Here is a 7,139-nt window from a genome sequence, read left to right as displayed (position 1 = left end):
CATCACACACTAATTTTCAACATTTTACAACTCAATTTTCAACATTCAACTCTAATATATATATATATATATATATATATATATATATATAATATTTTCAACACTCCCCCTTGTGATGATGATCTTCATACGATAGTTGTTTTTATTACGTGTTTTATGCTGCCTCGTTAAAAACCTTACAAGAAAAAACCCAGTGGGATAAAAAACATAGCAAGAAAAAAAAGTGCGGCCACGTAAACTCTCCCTCATGTTAACACGAGTGATTCTTCATATATTCCGTAGATTGCGCATCTCAATGTTATATATATGTTTTCTGAATATTATCGTAGGAAGTGCCTTTGTGTAGAGATCTGATGAGTTTCCACTTGATTGAATGTAACAGATATCAATATCTTTGTTCTTCTCAAGTTCTTGAGTGTAGGCAAAGAACTTTGGGGGGATATATTTGGTTCTGTAACTTTTGATGTATCCTTCTTTCATTTGAGCAATACATGCAGTATTATCTTCATACAACTTCACAAGCTTCTTGTCTACTGATAATCCACAAGAAGTTTGGATATGTTGTGTCATTGATTTTAGCCAAACACATTCACGACTTGCTTCATGTAGCGCAATAATCTCGGCGTGATTTGATGAAGTTGTTACGAGTGTTTGTTTCTGTGAACGCCAAGAAATTGCAGTGCCTCCACGAGTAAATACATATCCGATTTGGAAACGTGTCTTATGTGGATCAGATAAATATCCAACATCAGCATAACCACTGATACTTTGATTGGTGTCTTTTGAGTACAAAAGTCTCAAATCTGTCGTTCCTCGTAGATAACGGAATATATGTTTAATTCCGTTCCAGTGCCTCTTTGTTGGATATGAGCTGAATCTTGCCAATAAATTTACAGCAAAAGATATATCAGGTCTAGTACAATTTGAAAGATACACAAGAGCACCAATGACACTTAGATATGATACTTGGACCAAGAATAACTTCATCATCTTCACATGGACGGAATGGATCCTTTTCTATATTTAATGATCTAACAACCATTGGAGTACTTAATGAATTTGATTTATCCATATTAAAATGTTTAAGGGCTTTTTCTGTATAATTTGCAAGGTGAAAAAAAATTCCACATTCTTTTTGTTCGATTTGCAAACCCAGACAGTAATTGGTTTTTTCAAGATCCTTCATTTCGAATTCTTCCTTCAAGTATATCATAACTTCTTGAATTTCCTTATTCGTTTCAATGATGTTTAAATCATCAATATATACAGCAATAATTACACATCTGGATATTGGTTTCTTGATGAAAACACAAGGGCATATTGGATCATTTACATATCTCTTTTTCATCAAGTGCTCACTTAGCCGATTATACCATATTCGGTCGGATTGCTTCAACCCATATAATGATCTTTGCAATTTCACAAAATAAAATTCTCTGGGTTTTGAACTTTGTGCTTCAGACATCTTAAATCCTTCAGGGATTTACATGTATATATCACTATCAAGTGATCCGTATAAGTAAGCTGTAACAACATCCATAAGACACATTTTCAAATTTTCAGACACTGTCAAACTAATCAAATATCGAAACGTAATTGCATCCATAACAGGAGAATACGTTTCTTCATAATCAATTTCAGGTCTTTGAAAAAAACCTTGTGCAACAAGTCTAGTTTTATATCTTACTATTTCATTTTTCTCATTTCGCTTTCGAATAAAAACTCATTTGTATCCAACAGGTTTTACATCTTCAGATGTAAGGACTATAGGTCCAAAAACATTACGTTTATTTAGCGAATCCAATTCAACCTGGATGACATCTTTCCATTTTTCCCAATCATGTCGAGTTTTACATTCACCAAAAGATTTTGGTTCATGATCCTCATTTTCATTTATGATGTCACATGCCACATTATAAGAAAATATCTCATCAATATCTTCTATATATTTTCGGTTCCATATTTTTCCAGTATTAATATAATTGATAGAGATTTCACGATTCTCGTCAGTTTGTGGTTCTTACAGAACATTTTCATCATCAGGTGTTTCTTCTGGAACACCATTTTCTATTTTGTGATCATCGTGTTTCTCTATGACTTTTCTTTTCCGAGGATTTTTATCCTTGAAACCGCTGGCCTTCCACGCTTCAAGCGTTTTATGACATCATGAGTGTCTTCAATTTGTTTATTTGGAATTTCAATTCGAGCAGGGGCCTTTACAGCAGATATATATGATTTTGTTACCCCTTTTGTATCTGCAAATGCATCTGGCATTTGATTTGCAATTCTTTGCAAGTGCACAATTTGTTGTATATCTTTCTCACAGTGTTTGGTCCTTGGATCCAAATGTAACAATGATGGTACATACCATGTGATTTCTTTTTCGATGTGTTTTTTTTCTCCCCTTAACATTGGAAAGATTTCTTCATTAAAATGACAATCATCAAAACGTGCTGTAAACACATCGTATGTTTGAGGCTCAAGATATCGAATGATTGATGGCCAATCATAACTGATATAAATACCGATTTTTCTTTGAGGACCCATTTTTTATCGTTGAGGTAGTGCAATAGGCACATACACCATACATCCAAAAATTCTCAGATGAGAAATATCTGGTTCTTTACCAAATGCAAGCTGCAATGGGGAGAATTAATAATATGCACTTGGTCTGATGCGAATTAATACCGCAGAATGTAAAATTGCATGTCACCATTAGGTAGCAAAAAATGTGCTTTTTCACAAGCTTTAATCAACTCTACATGACCTGATATTGTATTCACCATTGTTTTTGTTGGTTTTAATTCCAAAAAATATCTTTTATCTCGGAGAATAGTGTGCGTTGTACCACTATCGAGTATGCAAACTTCCATGAGATTATTTTCTTGTTTAGCTTTGCTCATACCGTTTTCCATTTTGAACTTCAAAAAAAAATATGCAATAAAAAAATTAATGACATTATATGAAAAATATAACATTTTTTATAATACAAAAATACATGAAAAATACAGTATGCTACATTCTAATCCCACCAATATATTAATCAATGTCCTCGAAATTATTTGAAAAATCAGCAGCATCGAAATGAGTTGAACCACTTGAATGGTTACTGTTTTCAACAAAATTAGTCTTTTTTCCTTTCTCCTTTGTCGATTCTTTATAGAGCTTACATAAGTGCTCAGGGGTTCGACAAATATGTGACCAATGTCCTGAAGTGCCACATCTATACCAACACTCTCAGATCTTTTTGAGTGCTTTTTATTTTCACTCGTGTTTTCATGCTGCCTTTTTGGTGGGTGGTTCGTGACGTTCTTTTGAGATGAGTTATTGAAGTAACTATCTCGATTATTTTCATATCCACGGCCGCAACCACGACCGCGATCATTTTTACGTCCACGCCCACGTCTTCTACCTCGTCCACGACCAAAATTTTTTTTATGCCTTTGATTTTGGTTTTCATTTTTAATTACGACATTTGCTTCTGGAAATGCCGTTGATCCAGTGGGTCGGGATTGATGATTTTTTACTAACAATTCGTTATTGTTTTCCGCCACAAGAAGACATGCAATGAGTTCAGAATATCTCAAAAATCCACGCACTCTATACTGTTGTTGTAGAGTTATATTCGATGCGTGGAAAGTGAAAAATGTTTTTTCAAGCATTTCCATTTCAGTAACAACATGCCCACAAAATTTTAATTGCGAGACTATTCGATACATCGCAGAATTGTAATCACTAACTTTTTTAAAGTCTTGGAATCTCAATGTATTCCATTCATCACGGGCGGTCGGAAGTATAACTTCCCTTATATGCTCAAATATGTCTTTCTGCCCTTTTCATAAAATCATTGAGTCTTTTTCTGTGAGATACTCACATTTCAATCCTTCATCAAGATGTCGGCGTAAGAAAATCATAGCTTTTGCTTTTTCTTGTGAGGATGATATATTATTTTCTTTGATTGTATCACTTAGACCCAATGACTTAAGATGCATCTCTACATCGAGAGTTCATGTCATATAATTCTTTTCAGTGATATCGAGCGCAACAAATTCAATTTTTGCCAAATTTGACATGGTGGTACTAGAAAAATAACAATGCATTTTATTATTAATTTATATGAATATGACAATACAAAATAATGAAAAAACGAAGAGTACAAGCATGTTTAAAAATAAATAAAAAGTGCGAGTCGGATATTCACCGATAAATATAAGAATCGTGAGCATGATAACCATAATATTTATAAAAAATAGCCTTAAAAATGACATCATCTCCTTCTTCGAAAAATCGAGGAGAAATTATTTTGAGAGAAAGAGTGAATTTGGTGTGATTGAAAATGAGTTTGAGTGATCATATTTATAGGCAAAAAAATAGCCGTTTATGACCGTTTGTGACCGTTGGGAGAAAAGAAAATCGATTATGTGTTGAATAAAAATTTGTGATAATCATGTGATGCATATAATGATAATCATAATTAAATAATTATGTATATCATATCACATTATTATAAGGTCGGTGTCGTGGACATCTTTTTATATAATATTGTGAAATTATACAAATATGTTTAGCATGCACAATAAAAAATATAATCACTAATATATAGTATAATCATATCACGTTATTATAATATCGGTGTCATAGACATTCTTTTATATAATAACATGAAATTATACTAATATAGTTAGTATAAAGTCAGGTATAGTATATCATATCACATTATTATAAGATCGGTGTCATAGACATCATTTTATATAATAATATGAAATTATACGAGTATGGTTAGTATATAAATACAAAATATATATCATATCACGTTATTATAAGGTCGGTTTCATAGACATCCTTTTATATAATAACATGAAATTATATATTAATATATACACAATAAAAATAAATATTCTTACTTGTTGAATATTTTTGTCTTTTCTTTGTGTTTTTGGACCATCGGAAATTATAGAGAACCTTCGAGGATCGTGCTGATAACATGTTGTGAAAAATTAAAAATTTATGGTAAAAAGTAAAAACTCCAAAACTCAAAATATATCAAACTGTACACTTCACAAATTTTTCTCTCTCAATTCAATTGTATTTTTCATCACAAATGAAGACCTATTTATAGATCCACATTTGAGATTAGTCCAAAAATAATTACATAATCATCTACATCATCACACACTAATTTTCAACATTTTACAACTCAATTTTCAACATTCAACTCTAATGTATATATATATATATAATATTTTCAATAACAATAATAATAAATAATAATAATAATACTAATAATAATAATATAATATAATATAATATATAATAATAATAATAAATGACCTAATAAGTCCGAATATAATTGTTGCACTTGACACAAAAATAGGTAACATAAATAGTTACAAAAATCTTTCAATCAGTGAATATGAGATAATTTTATAATTTCAAAAGTAATGTCTGTGATCGAATCTAAGGCATTAGATTTATAAATATATATTCATAATAAAGTGTTTTATGATTTTTATGTAAAGAGGGAAAAAATCGGGAACTTGTTCACTGACAATATAACACAAATATATTTTTTTTAATTGATTTCAGGTTCGATTTGCGCTGACTGCAGGTAGTTATCTTGATTTATTTAGGTATATTTAGAAAATTTATTCTTAATTATTTGCTCGAGATAAACAAGTTTCGAGGCTACGCTCATGTCCCGTCTGCAATGCAGACAGTTACATTATATCTAGATTAATATTATACTTGTACTCTTAAAAATATATATAATACAAAGATATATTCTTTTGAGTCGATAACTAAAAATGGGTTGACTTTATGTTAGCATAAGGTAAGATTCTTATATGGGAAAATAAGTTTTTTGGTCCAATAACTTTATTCTATTTGGGTTTTGGTCTATTAATTTTTTCGATGTGAGTTTTGGTACACTAACTTTGTATTTTCAATGTTTTTTGGTCCAACTGCATACATGTCTGCTTCTGATTGGTCCACGTCATCATTTTGGACCAATAATAAGTTGACACATATGCATTTGGACCAAAAACACTGAAAATGCAAAGTTAGTGTACCAAAACCCACATCGGAAAAGTTAATTGACCAAAACCAAAATATGGACAAATTAATGGATCAAAAAACTTATTTTTCCTTCTTATATTGAATCTAAATATTCAAAATTGATTTAGATATATGAGATTCATAAAGTTAAAAATGATACTTACACTTACGCACACCGTTCGGTGATTGTACATTTATAAGATTCCAACCTCCAATATCTTTTTATGACGTGAAAATACACTATCACTATCATTTGTTGTATGCTGGATAAATTATTTGACTAACATATCTTGCATATCACTCTACCCAGATAAATCATATTGGACAAGACATGTACTTAAACTCGCCCGAAAAATTGTTTACTGAAGAATATAACCCCTAAATTTGACATTATGTATGTAGACACTCATAAAGCAAGATAGATCTAAGATTTTTGTCGATTTTTGAATATCAAGATTCAAATGCTACACTTTCAATTAATTTGGTTTTTGCAATTTTTGTTCTATATTTTTGTTTCTTTGCAAACTTATTAATTTTGTTGGTTAAATTTGATTTAACCATGTATCATCATTTTTTGACAAATCAATTTTCATGCCAGTATTATATGACACTGCACATGCATGTGGTCGCTACTCCTCACATTGGAAAAGATCAAAATTGCAAAAAACAAAAAAAACAAAACGAAACAAAAACAACATATCGATGAAAACAATTTGACAACATAAAAAGACCAAAATTCAAAAACAAATATAGAGAATGAGAATTCCAATTTTCCCAAAAACAAACGTCACCACTCTTCTGTCTGGCCATTGAGGTTCCATATCTGTAAAAGCGTAAGCCACCATTACATGACCACATTTGCCTTCTCAATATACACTAGCTCTCCGAGCGAGGATTATATTCTTTCTGGAAAGTGGACAAGCCACCAATATAAATGCATATATATATTTATTTATCAAACAGTGTAGCATCCACAGTTCCACACCACATAAATATATATATATATATTCAGCAATAATAATGGGAATATATACTACGTACGAACAAACACTTGGGTAAAAGAAATCTTCCAAACAAGAACACAC

This window comes from Henckelia pumila, chromosome 3 (assembly GCF_033568475.1).
Source record: "Henckelia pumila isolate YLH828 chromosome 3, ASM3356847v2, whole genome shotgun sequence".
Lineage (NCBI taxonomy): Eukaryota > Viridiplantae > Streptophyta > Magnoliopsida > Lamiales > Gesneriaceae > Henckelia > Henckelia pumila.
This window is presented reverse-complemented; position numbering follows the sequence as displayed.